This window comes from Diceros bicornis, chromosome X, assembly GCF_020826845.1.
Source record: "Diceros bicornis minor isolate mBicDic1 chromosome X, mDicBic1.mat.cur, whole genome shotgun sequence".
Taxonomy (NCBI): Eukaryota; Metazoa; Chordata; class Mammalia; order Perissodactyla; family Rhinocerotidae; genus Diceros; species Diceros bicornis.
In genome coordinates this window covers 10,854,962-10,869,522 of record NC_080781.1, presented here as the reverse complement: position 1 = coordinate 10,869,522, position 14,561 = coordinate 10,854,962, and positions in this window count along the sequence as shown.

Below are 14,561 nucleotides of genomic sequence, written 5' to 3'. Positions count from 1 at the left end.
TGTTGACAAGCTAAAACTGTTAGACGCTTGATTGTTCCAACGAGGATGAGAAAACCAACAGAGGCTTCTAGCCTGCGTAGCAAATGCAATCATCCTCACATATTCTTCTTTCTATAATTATTTTTGCTCACCAATTCCAAGATTTGATGGGTAAAATTCATTTTTAGGGCATGAGGGAGCCTTCTGGTGTGCTCCAGAATCTTCTATAACAGGGGTCGGCAAACTTTTTCTGTAAAGGACCAGATAGTAAATATTTTAGTCTTTGCTGGCATACAGTCTCTGTCACCTACTCAGCTGTGCTATTGTAGTGCAAACGCAGACACAGACAATACAAAAACAAATTGGCATGTCTAGGTTCCAATAAAACTTCATTTACAAAAACAGGTGGTGGGCCAGATTTGGTCTGCCTGTAGTTTCCTCATCCCTTCTTTACATCTTGAACTGAATAATAGTTTCATAAGTATACACATATGGAAAATTTCATCAAGCTATGGTACCCTTAAGATTTCGTACATTTATATGAATGTTATGCCTCCATTTAAAACGAGATAAACTTTCCTTTTTAATAGCCATAATGCCAGAGATGCTCTGGTGAATCCTTTTTAAACTGTTTCCGCAATAGATAAGATATCGATTCAGGAACTTGTAATGGGAATCCATAACAGTGGCAGGGAAAACTCAGAGAAAAGTCGGTACGTGGTGTGGGTGCCGGAAAGACTGGCACATGCCCCGAGCTGAGTGTGCGGCCTCATCTGCTCAGGACTTGTGTGACAGACTGAAGGAAGAGAGAGGGACTGTTTCTGCTGGTGGACTTTCGGCAAATTAGTTGACCTCTTTGAGCCTCGGTGTCTTCATGTGTTAAATGTAAGTAATTATACCTATGTCAGAGAGTCTGTGGGAACTAAATGACAAGGTTTACAAGAATGGAGAGGGAACACAGTGTAGTGGTTAAAGCACAGGGTTGGGAGCCAGATGTGGTTCAAATGCCAGCCTGGCCACTCACAAGCTATGTGACCTAAAGCAAGTCATTAAACCTCTCTGTGCCTTATCTGTAAAGTGATCATAGTAATAGCACCTTCCTTATAGGTCTGTTGAGATGCTTAAGTGAGTTCTTGTATGTAAAGTACTGTCCTTCACTGCTTGGCACAGAATATGTGCCATATAGGAGTCGTTCTTATTATTTCTCACAATGCCTAACACAGGGCCTGGTCCACAGCTGGAATTTAGTAAATGTTGGGGTATTTTTCTCCGGCAGGTGCCCTACTGAGGTTACAGAGTAGCCCTCCTCTTCTTCTAGCACTTTCTCCCTTTCTTCCAGTCCTATCACAGCCTGCTAGCTCTATTCAGTAAAAATTTCAAGGAGCAGACTTCTTTTGGGAAAACTAGGTGAATTGGAAGAGATTCTTCATTGCTTAGTTCTGGATTGTCTCAAATCTGCCCCAGACATATTACCTGCCAATTCTAACTTTCCTTTTCTCCCTGAAACTGCCCTGTTTCAATGCCCCTCCTCAATCTGAGAAGCTGCACTAGGCTGTTCTCTGCTCATAGATGGGCCCAGGAATCAGTCAGCCCATAGGCCAGCCGGAGCCCTAGTGTGGGCCTGCTGGGAACAGATTCATTGGGCCAGTTAGTTTTCACCTTCCATGAGTTTGAACCAGTAATATAGAAAGAATCTGCCAGTTTCAGGTGCAGAAAGACAGCTGAGGTGATCTGTGGAGACAAGCTGGGTTGTATTAATTGTGGAGAACTTGAATGAAGACCCTGGGGCTGGGAGAGCAGCCTGGGTTCTAGAATCCTCCTCCACCTGCAGGCTCCACGACAGTCACACAAGTATCTCAGCATCTCTGGCCCTCTATCTCCCTTACCTACCCCAGGTGCACTCCAATATTAAGCCTCTCTTATTTTAGTTGGCTGGGGGAGCATCATTTCTTGCACCCAAAAGACTGCAAGTAAAAGAATTTGAGGGGTCTAAAGCAAACCTGCTGAGATGTGATCTGAGGGGACTTAGCTCTGGGGGAAGAGCTGGAAGCTCTGTGTAGTACTCTGATTTTTCCTAGGCAACCTTTAAGATACCACGTTATTAAGTCAGATTTTGCCAAAAAAGATAATCAGCGATCTCTGAGCCCATAACATAGGGTTGGTAACTATGGGGAAGAATTTCTGCAGACAGCTCAGGCTGAATCTGCGCACAGATGCTGCTAATGAGTGAGTCATAATGAAGACACTGGCTAACCTCGAGTCCTTCCTTTATTCGAGGTTGTGAGGATCAATGATCTCTTCTCGGGGGGGGGGTGGTGGTGGTGAAGTGCCTTTGATTTATGGCCCTTGTCCATGGAAGAGCAGGAAGTAGACTCCTCCTCCATTAAAACAGGGGGCCTTATGGTTTTGGGGGCTTTGGGGCCCAATTAGGTTTGGATCTCAGCTTTACCACTCACTCGCTGGGCATGTTATTCATCCTTTGTAAACCTTGGTATACTCATCTGTTAACTGGTGATAAAAAGATCTTCCACTCACGTTTCTTGTGAAAAGTAAATGAGAATTATTTAAAAAGTAAAGAGCTTGATAAATCACGGGTAATTTAGTAAGGTTGTTGAAGCTCCAGGAGACCGTGGAAGGGAGAATGCAGTTTCGGAGCTAAGTAACTACACAGCCTTGGGTTGGGACAGTACAGATCTTGCAGTCTTCATGAGCACAAATCGTGTTAACATGAGATTTGTTTATGGGGTTAACCTGACATTGCTCCTTTTGGGTAAATAGGTGGTATGATTATACAGTTGGTGAAGAAATAAAAGCACAGAACTATTAATTGCTTTATTGGAAAGCTCTTGCCAGATCTGGCATTAGACTTTTAAGAACTGGGTGTGTTTCCTGACTCTGTTCCACTGCACCCTTGCTGATGTGGCAGTGACATGTCATCCATTTTTGTTTCTTCAGAACTAACTTATCATTTCTGAATGTTCTGGATGTCCAGGCATCAAAGCTGAATCTATCAAAGGTGGCCCATGACCTCTTAGAGGCCTGATCCTAATCATCAGGATCATCCCATCAGGGACAGAGCGGGGGTCACATGCACGCCCATTCAGTCCTTGACTGTCCTCCTGCCTCTGGCCAGGAAGAAACTGAGAAGGCCACCTGGGTGATCTGAGCAGTTGTCCATAACAAACTGGGTGGAGATCACCTCCAATGGGGTTCCTGACAACTGGGAATAAATCCAGGCTGCTGACTCAGACGGGAAGGCTGCGGGTGTGTGAATGGTCAGTCATCGTTCCTGTCTTGCTGCACAGCTTCAAGAAGATTAATTGCTCCACGCTGTCTGGCACTCCTGTGAGGTATCCATCAGGTGATTCCCCAGTGCCTCATTCTGATCTCTGCTCTCTACTCTCAAACTTCCTTAAATCGACCTGCAACAAGTGCAACAAATACAAGGTTTTTCTTTGGGATTGATTTCATCAGAAGAAGGAAGAAGAGAGGGAGGAAGAGGAAGAAGAAAACCGTGCACACTGGCATAGTCTATGTTCTTTTGAAAGAAGAGGAGAGCATGTGTGCATTTTTGGTTTCAGATCAGTCTTCTCAATCAATTACCAGTGAAATTTCACATAACTAAATTCCTTGATTCTTTTCCAAGCTGGCTCAAATGACGTTGGCAGGATTCAGTTCCTTGTAGGTTGTTGGACTGAGGGCCTCGGTTCCTCATGGCCTGTTGGGTGGGTCCTCCTTCAGTTCATTGTCATGCGGGCCTCTCCATAGGGCAGCTCACAACACAGCAGCTGGCTTCCATCAGAGCGAGCCAGTGAAAGAGGAAGAGAGGGAAAGCAAAATGGAGGCCACAGCCTTTGTAACCTAATCTCGGAGGTGACATCTCCTCATTTCTGCTGTATCCTCTCAGTTAGAAGCCACTTAGTCAAAAGTCATTAGGTCCAGTTCCCTCCAAAGGGGAGGAGATTACACAAGGACATGAACACCAGAAGGCCATTCTAGAGGCTGTGTACCACTGACGGGAAGTTTTTTTTTTTTTTAAGATTTTATTTTTTTAGAGCAGTTTTAGATTCACAGCAAAATTAAGAGAAAGGTCAGAGATTTCCCATATACCCCCAGTCCCTATTGTTTCCTTTTTCTACACGAATAGTTTTCAATGAGGGCTGTGCAAGCTCATGTAGCCCTGTCCCTGGCCTCCCCTAGGGCCTCCTCCAGCGATTCTGAGATCTAAATTTAGGAAGGCCAGTTGTTCACTGTGATAAACTGTTCAATTATTGGTCAAATGGCTCTGGATTCTTTAACCTCAAGGCAACTGCCTCTCCACTACCCCACCCAAATAGTCACTAAAATAATTTAATATTAGGACACAGAAAATGACTTCTAATCCCCAAGTGTTGAAGAGAGGAAAAACAGCCTCAAATTACTAAAATCAGAGGAACTAAGAGTGGAAAGGGGATATTATAATGTTGTTGTTTAAAGAAATTGAATATGAGAGAGGTTAAATAGAAGGTGAGAACCCTATTTTGTAATCCCAAAAGTTGTGGTCTCTCCGTTAAGTTGTTATTTCATATAGAATTTCCTGTCAATTTAGACCTGAAGTCCTATGTATAGTTGCTAAGTGGCGGCTTCCCAATCTGATCCCTTTAAGATTGAGGTTGTCCACCTGAAGTGGAGAACCCTAAGTTGGAGGTTACCTGTCATCTGGGTAATATTGCTGCCTGAATCTAGCCTGTTAAGGCTTATTTCAGCCCATCCCTTAACCCACACTCAGCTTTGCACCACCTGCAAATTTTGTAAACAAATATAACACAGTGATCCTGGTTAGGTCTGGACCTTATTTAAAGCTTTGGAGGAATCTTGAAGAGCAGATACTGGAAAAATAGATGGCTAAACATTGAGGATTGTATTTTGCTTCCTAAGAGGTGAGATTTGAGGCAAACTATCCCTTTGTTTCAAGAAAACTATTGGTATGGGCCTTTTAGTTATGCAAATGTGAAGCAAGTGGTATCTATTGTTGTTGGGGAAGGCTAGCACGTGATCAAGAAACTACATTTTACTCAGAATCCCAGTAGTCCTGTTTGATTGTATAAACTGCATGCATTTTGATTATATAAGTGCTTGCATCTTTCAGCTGGGCTACTTTTCTGTAGATTTCACGGTTTTCTGGGGAATGAGCTTTACTTTTCTCAGTAAATTTAGCTGTAAATTATTGCTTGTTTGGGAGGAGGCATGTGCATTCTTGTTCTAGTAGCTGTTTACAGGAGATCCAGAGTTGAGAACCTAAGAATTGAGGGAAGGACCTGTAGGCATAACTTGTAGCTCAGCCTGGACCATTACAGTAGTTTAACTCTGAATCATCCTGACCTTGGAAAATGTATAACTAGACTATTTTCTTCTGATGATTTTGAGGGCCCATGTTTCTAGGGAGTGGAAGGTCCCACTGTATTTCATCATGGACGGAGTTTAATTTTAGAACAGAAAATAAGGATTTAGGAAGGAGGCCTTGAACTTGAGTGATGGAAAATGTCCTCCTCTGTCTCAGCCCCTAATTGAGTAAATAGTTCTCTGTATTCGTCTGTGTGTCGCATACTCCCTATGGCAGAGACCATATTTCTGCTTATCACTGTATCCCCACACTTAGCATGATGCCTAACACACTGCAAGCAATAAATCTATATTTGTTGAATGAATGAATGATGGAATGAATAAATGCTAAAGGTGTTGACCAGAGTATGGCTAAAGGTATAGCACTATCAAGGTAATTATACCTTAAATTACAATACTTCTTCCTTACTCTGATTATGCTTAAGACACAAGGTTTTATAGGCAAAACAAAAAGAAATGGATTGACTTGTTACCCAGCTTTTAATGCACCACCATTTGGGTCCTACTTACAGTGTGTTCTCTGTAGCTGGGTGGAAATGGGTTGGTTTTACTTTCCAGTGCATGTGGACAAGCTTTGAAAGGTTGGATACTGTGATTTATTAAAACAAAAATGAAAGCAAATTCAGTCTTCAAACCATCTTCTATCCTTCATCATAACAAAGAGTTTACCTTCAATGCTAGATCCTGAAACAAAAGTTTGCACAGGGGTCACTGTTCCTCCACCCAAGTCTGTTTCCTTCCAGAAGTGGGAAGATTGTCAGACTCCCAGAGGGAGGCTGGATCCCTGCAGCAGTGGCTTTGAGGGTAGTTATTCTTCTGGAAAGTACACCATGTCTGTTTCTGGTTTGGCTTTTCAGTTTCCTAGAGTCATTCTTTTGAATAGAGGGAGCAAAGCCTTGCTAAGCACTGCAGCTCAATCAAACCCCAGTGTTGAATCCCCATTTCAAATATTTTTTAATGCATTGAACTCTCTTAGCTCTCATGAATTCCCTGGTTAGGGGGTGGGTCTTCGAGTCCCAGAAGACTTCTCACATTCTGTTGTTAAACAGCTGTTTCCAGAGGCCTGTTATCCTCACACCCACATAAGACTGAAAATAGCAGTGTGTCCCTCCCCGTACAGTCTGTGCTTTCAAAGGCACACTTTGCTCAGTCCTGCCTTTCCGTCTCTTTCATTTTCCATTTTGGTAAACAAGGAATCAGGCTATTCTGTGAAGTTGGTTGCAAGTTATTTTCAAAACACTTTAACCATAATAAGCAATGGAATATATAAATGCAATGGATGTTAAGTCAGGGAAACAATCAACTTTTGATGCTTGCTTTTTTGGAAAGTGTTGGCTCTTCTGGCATAAAGGAGACTGTTGTGTTGACTTTGAGTCTGTAGTGAGATACCCAGGGCTTATTTATGAAGACTTAATGGAAGAATGTCTGCCTGCTGCAGAAGCAGGTTCTGCCTCTGACATTTGTTTTTCAAAGCTTTTTCTTTCACCAATCCTTTCTAATTTTTAGTTTTTTTTTGAGATGAAATTCACATAACATAAAATTAACCATTTTATTATTTATTTATTTATTTATTAATTTATTTAAAATTTATTTCCCCCCCAAAGCCCCAGTAGATAGCTGTATGTCATAGTTGCACATCCTTCTAGTTGCTGTATGTGGGACGCAGCCTTAGCATGGCCAGAGAAGCGGTGCGTCGGTGCGCGCCCGGGATCCGAACCCGGGCCTTCAGCAGTGGAGCACGCGCACTTAACTGCTAAGCCACGGGGCCAGCCCTAAAATTAACCATTTTAAAGTGAACAATTCAGTGCCATCACAGTGTTGTGCAACCACCTCCTCTATCTAGTCCCAAAATATTTTCATCATCCCAGAAGAAACCCCTGTAGCTATTAAGCAGTCACTCCCTATTCCTTCCTTTCCCCCTAGACCCTGGCAACCACCATTCTGCTTTTTTCCTCTATGGATTTACCTATTCTGGAAATTTCAAATAAATAGAATCATATATTATGTGGTCTTTTGTGTCTGGCTTTCTGCACTTAGCATAATGTTTTTAAGGTTCATCCGCATTGTAGCACATATCAGCACTTCATTCCTTTTTATGGCTGAATAATATTTATCATGTGTATAAAAAACATTTTATTTATCTATTCATCCACTGATTGACATCTGGATTGTTTCTATCTTTTGGATATTGTGAATAATGCTTGTGAATAAATGTCATTATTTGTTTCCTCCAACACACACACACACACACACACACACGCACACACACACACACACATACACACACACTTGGTGTAGTATCTGTTTGAGTCCCTGTTTTCCATTCTCCTGGGTATATACCTAGGAGTGGAATTGCTGGGTCTTATGGTAATTCTATGTTTAACTTCTTGAGCAGCCGCCAAACTGTTCTCCACAGTGGTTGCACCATTTTACATCCTGCCAGTAATGCACAATGGTTCCAATTTCTCCACATCCTTACCAGCATTTATTTTCCACTCTTTTGATTACAGTCATCCTAGTGTGTTTGAAGTGGTATCTCTTTGTGGTTTTGATTAGCATTTCCCTAATGAATAATGACGTTGAGCATCTTTTCAGGTACTTGTTGGCCATTTCTTTATCTTTTTAGGAAAAATGTCTATTCAAGTCCTTTGCCCATTTTTTAAATTGAGTTGTTTGTCTTTTTTTGTTGAATTATAAGAGTTCTAAATATATTCTGGACACTAGCTTCTTATCAGATATGTGATTTGCAAATATTTATTCCATTCTGTAGGTTGTCTTTTCACTTTCTTGATAATGTCCTTTGATGTAGAAAAGTTTTTAATTTTGATGAAGTCTAATTTCACCAATCCTTTCTTACACAAAGGCATGGAGATACGATGGAGGAGAGCTAGTTATTCCTGAGTCCAGCTGGCTAGCTGTCTAATTTGACCCTCAGAATATTGTCGGAGTGTGCTTGTCCTGGCTGCAAAATTGCACCCACAGATTTCATTTGAAGACCAATTTTATTTAAAATCATTGTTTTATATTTTACTTCTTTATAAATTGTCTTATATTAGAAAAAATCTACTGTTATAAGTGCGGAGCTACTTGGCTGGAATATGTCATTCACTACTGGGGCTTAGAATACATGGTTGTTTAGAAAGAATGGAGTTGACACCACCCAATATTGTGTCTCTGGCTCAGACCCCCTTCTGGACTCTGGGCTCCAACTGCCTACATGGCATCTCCCCATGGTGTCTAATAGGCATCTCAAATTTAGAACATTCCAGACCAAACCCCTGTTTTCTACCCCACCCTTTACATGCTTGCCCTCCTCAGTTTTCTATATGTCAGCAAATGGCAGCCTCATTCTCCTAGTAGCTCACACCAAAAGCACTGGATTCATCCTTGATTCTTTTCTTTCTCTCACATCCCATATCCAGATCATTAGCAAATTCTGCTCGCTTGACCTTCAAAATATGGATATATGTTGAGTTGGACACTTCACCTCTGGGGGTAACAACCAGCTAGGCTACATCTTATTAGCCTGGCTTCTTGTCTCCTCACTGCTCTCCTGGTTTCCCTTTCCTTCCACAGTGTATTCTCCACATAGAGCCAGAGGGAGCCTTTCAAAAAGAGCTCATGCCAGTTCATGTCACTCCTGTGCTCATGCCCTTTCCCCTGGCTCACTCTGCTCTATCCTCCAGACCTTGCTGTTTCTTGAGCACTCCACTGGCTGTGCACTGCTGTCCCTTCTGCCCGGAACACTGTCACTCCATGTAGCTATAGAGCTCACCCCTCACTGCCTTCAGGGCTCTGCTCAAAGTTCCCTGCATCTGAGAGTCTGCTTGACATCCCTATAAAAGAGAGCAACTCCTTCCCACATTGTCCCCAGGCCTGCCCAGTCCCCCTGCCCACTCCCCAAGCCTGCCCCAGCACAACCTGCCCCTTACCCTGCTTTCTTTGTCTTCATTACACTTTACACATAGCTGTTTTTACATAGCACATAATAGGTATTTATTGTTTGTTATTATTTGTTTCCTCCAATACACACACACACACGTACACACGCACACACATACACACAGTTGAGATCCAATTAAATAGCTGAATAAAGAAAAATTCTGCATTCCATGCACATTGTGTGACTTTCCTTCATCAATATGAAGACTAAAGGGACTGCATGCACAGTTGTTTCTCTTTCATGAGGACCTTTAAGGTCAGCACTGCAGTGCTCTTTCTGAATTACCAAGTTAATTAATTTATAAACAGGAGTGTCTCCATTCATGTGATGTGGTCCATTGTGCTCCTAATCCACTCATTAGGGATTCCCAAGTATGCATTCATACACTAGACCATAACACTTTGAGGAAACCATTATCGATTTCCATGTGGAGTCCCAGATGATTAAAGTAAAGCCTTGGAGCTTATGGGGAGTGCCCTAGCCTTGTGATCTGTCAGGCCCTCGAGTCAGCTTGGCGATTAATGATCCCAATTCACAAGATTCCAGGAACTGTGATGATATCAAATGACAGAGAGTATCCAACACGAGAGCAGTGACTCTTTTGCTTCCTCTTTTTGTAACACAAAGGAAACTCAAACAAATGTTTGCAGGTGTTGCTGCTCTTCTCTGACCCTTTTCAGCTGGGAGAAAGAGATTGGCATTCATGTTTTGGGTTGTCAGCATGTTCCAGGTAGAATGCTGTAAGACGGCTAGGTGGAAGTGCTGGAGAGATCACTGAGTGTACCATCCGCATTTAACAGATAAAGAAACAGATCTGTGACCCAAGTAGCTTGCTTGGGGTTCCTAAGGTAAATACTGGAGTAACTGGAAGAAGAGCTCAGGGCTGGAAGTGACCTTTAAGGTCTCTACGTTGTATATGAGGGAACTGAAGCATAGCAGGTTGCAGCTACTTGCCAGTGATCCCACAGATGTTCGGGGGGAGCAGGTATGGAACCCAGGCTTCCTAACTCCTGATCCAGCCTTCTTTCCACCCAATCACTGAACTTCTGAGGCATTTATCTCCAGGTGGAACGATACCATTCTTTGCTTCTTTGCTAAAATTCTCTCACGGGAGTTGGGATTGGTGATGCATGAGACAAGTCAAGTTTTAGCTGAGTCAATGGCCTGATAAAATCAGCCTGTCTGCATTTTCGATGAGCCAACCCTCACTTTATTTAACCTTTGTAAATATGTTGATGTGCAAATGCCCAGAGAGTGAAGATATCCATAACCTAGCTTTCCAAAGGTGATTGACTGCTTTTTTAAAATGTTAGCTTTACGTAGTGGTTCTCAAAGCATGGTCCCTGGACTAGCAGCAGCAGCAGCACCTGGGAAATGCGAATTCTCAGGTCCCACCCCAGACCTACTGAATCACAAACTCTAGGGGGTGAGGTCCAGCAATCTGTGCTTAACAAGTGCTCCAGAGGATTCTGGTGCACACTCAAGTTTGAGAAGCGCTGGTTTAGCAGCTGCTGTTGGTGTCTTGTCTCATACCTTGGGATTCCTTTCATTAAGCTGCTACAAGCGCTGTGGCTAAGAGCTCACATCTGACACCTTCTTCAGAGGATGCTCTTGGACGACTGGAGCTGCCTCAACTGGAGATTCTTTGGAGTCACTCAACACACATACATGCAGGGTGGCTGGGAGCCAATGACTGGTTGGAGAGGTTACCATAGCCTCCTTGCCTCAAGATGGGATAGACTCTGCCACGCTGTTTATGCTCCAGAGCTCCCCATGGAATTAGGAAGAGAGAGACTAGGCTTCTGAGACCACATCCTTGCTTTCCTCCCCATACTCTTTCCTCATTCCCTTACAGATTTCTCCTGCAAACAGCCCCCAATAAATTGCATGCCCAAGGACCTCTATCTCAGGCTTTGCTTCTGGGGAACCTCAACCAAGACAATTAGCAAGTTCACCTTAAAGATATTCCTCTTATGGATGAACATGTGGGGCTGGGCGTAAAGGAGAACACTTTCAGCAAGTTACTCTACCCAGATTTTGGCAATCCATCTGCATTGCTTTAAGATTCATATCCACAATTGTTACATCCCACCTATAATTTTTTTTTTTTTTGAGGAAGATCAGCCCCGTGCCAACATCTGCCAATCCTCCTCCTCTTTTGCTGAGGAAGACTGGCCCTGGGCTAACATCCGTGCCCATCTTCCTCCCCCCTATATGGGACGCCGCCACAGCATGGCTTGCCAAGCAGTGCGTCGGTGCGCGCCTGGGATCCAAACCGGCGAACCCCGGGCCGCCGCATTGGAGCGCGTGCACTCAACTGCTTGCGCCACCGGGCCAGCCCCCCCACCTATAATTTTGAAGGTTTCCTTGACTAGATGGTAATTCAGTCCCATACAGATCAATTCTAGTGAGAGAAACTGAGTGACGGATGATCTTTTAACCAGCCAGAATCACTAGTATAAGTGTAATATGCAGTTTGGTTTTGTTGAGGTTGGAAATAATTGGTGAATTCAGTGTGGTCATTAGAGAGATCTACTGCATTTACTTGGGTCATCTTGCCTCAGGAGGCACAGATGGAATGTCCAAAGATCTCGTTCCAAGGGTCAACTCTTCTGTGGGAAAGGGCCACGATGTGTCCAAGTTTGAGCTCCAAAGGTGCCTGTGAAGCTCCTCCCCCAGGCCTAAAATAATGAGGAAAGGAAGCCCTAGGGAGCTGTCCATCTTGGAATGGAAATAAGAGTCAATGAAGAGTCTATTCCTGGGACGCTCTCCCATCTCTCTGGGCTCTGGAATTCTTGGTTCCCACAAAACCTCCAACAGATGGTTGCAAGTTTGATTCTGGGCTTGTGGAACTTGAGCCACACCCCAAATGAAGTTCACCTCTAGGTTGGCCAGGAGCCACCTTTTCTAATGCTTCCTTTTCCTCCTCTCCTACTTGACCCAGTGCAGGAGTCACGGATCAGCATGAAACAGTCTTATATTTCCAGCACAATGGAAATGAATTGTCACAATCTCCATCTCACGGGGTTAGGAAAGACTTATGCGGATTTTTCCTTTGTTTAAGATGAATAAGACAAAACTATATTTAAAAGAATCTATTTTCATAGGAATCCACTGCAAAAGCTAGTTCTCACTGTCAGGACAATCTTTTCAACAAATCTGAAAGTTTCACATTGCAAATAAAGCTAATTTCCTTTTATGTAGCATTTGCAGAACTGTCTTCTGATACTCCCCGCTCAAACGCATTAAGAGGAAAAGTCAAAAGTCTGTTGAAAAAAATATTAACGGAAGTTTATTTTAAGGATGAGCTGGTTATTCATCTCCGGACACTCCTCATTTTATTCTTGGTGGGCCACTGGAGAGTGGAACATTTAGATCATACTGTAGAAGACTCCTGTGAAAAACTGCTTTTGCCAGAAAGTGTACTGATATTCACCCTTCTTAACTTCATACTGAGGGGTCTTTTAATAAACACCCCTAGCACACCAGCAATTGCGTTTATTATAGAGGTGATATACCCATGAGACGATCTGCATGGGAATGTTCTTTTAGTTCTATGTGCTAGGAGAAGCTTTACTTCCTCAGAATTACTGGCAGGCTATATTTCTTAGACAACGTGACTCACACACTTGACTATATTTTCCCTTTTTGAGTGCGGCATCAGAAAGCTTAGGGTCAAATTTTTGGCTTATCTTTGGAGTGGAGCCTACATAATTTTTTTTCCACTCTTCCCCTGATTTTGTACAAGTGCATTTTTGCAGGTCTTGAGTTTTAAGTTTTATATCTAGTTCATCTTAGGAAATCTAGGGAGCCATGTAGAATCCTTTAGATATCATGGCAGGGAGTAAATATAGCACGAGCACAATCATCCCTAATCTTGAAAATCTTTATCAAACCACTCCTTGCTCATCTCTAATAAATGTATTAAATATACACCTCAATAGTAAGAAAACAAGTCTGATTAAAAAATGGGCAGAGGATCTTAACAGATATTTTTCATATGTCTGTTGACATAATGAAAATGTCAGACATATGTCTGACATTCATATGTCAGAAGACATATGAATGGCCAACAGGTACATGAAAAGATGCTCAACATCACTAACCATCAGGGAAATTCAAATCAAAAGCACAATGAGATATCACTTCACATCTGTTTGAATGGCAACTATCAAAAAGACAAGAAATAAAAAGTGTTGGTGAGGATATGGAGAAAAGGGAACCCTTGTGCACTGCTGGTGGGAATGTAAATTGGTACCGCTACTATGGAAAACAGTATGGAGATTCCTCAAAAAATTAAAAATAGAACTACCATATGATCCAGCAATCCCATTTCTTGGTATTTATCCAAAGGAAACAAAAACACTAATTCAAAAAGATATATGCGCTGATGCATTATTTACAATAGCCAAGACATGGAAACAATCTAAGTGTCCATCGACGGATGAAAGGATAAAGAACATGTGGTGTATATATATATAATGGCATATCATTCAGCCATAAAAAAGAATGACATTTTGCCATTTGTGACAACGTGAATGGACCTTGAGGGCATTATGCTAAGTGAAACAGGCCAGACAGAGAAAGACAAACACTGTATGATATCACTTGTAGGTGGAATCTAAAAAACAAAACAAAACAAAAACCAAGCTCATAGATACAGAGAACCGATCGGTGGTTGTGAGAGGCAGGGGGTGGGAGGGTGGGTGAAATGGGTCAAAGGGGTCAAAATGTCCAAACTTTCAGTTATAAAATAAATAAATCATGGAGATGTAATGTACAGCATGGCAACTGTAGTTAATAATACTGTACTGCACATTTGAGAGTTGCTGAGAGTAAAAGTTCTTATCACACAAAAAATTCTGTAACTGTGTATGGTGATGAATGTTAACTAGACTTATTGTGGTTATCATTTCACAATATATACAAATATTGAATCATTATGTTGTACACCTGAAACTAATATAATGTTGTATGTCAATTATACCTCAATAAAAAAAAAGTACTAAATAATTCATGCAGTAGCCTACATCCTGGAATGGAGTTAGAATTTACAAGGACAATTAAAATGTCAGCTCTGGTTATAAGCTGGAGGAGGACTCCAATAGAGGATCATTGAGGAATGCAAGATAGAATTTCCAAATGTGCAAAAGCAAAATCAGCAGGAAAACAACATTTCTACCTATTTAAGAAAACATTGCAAACCAACACTGCAGTGAGGTCAGAGGAGGGCAGACAGAGGGGGTGGGTGGGGGAA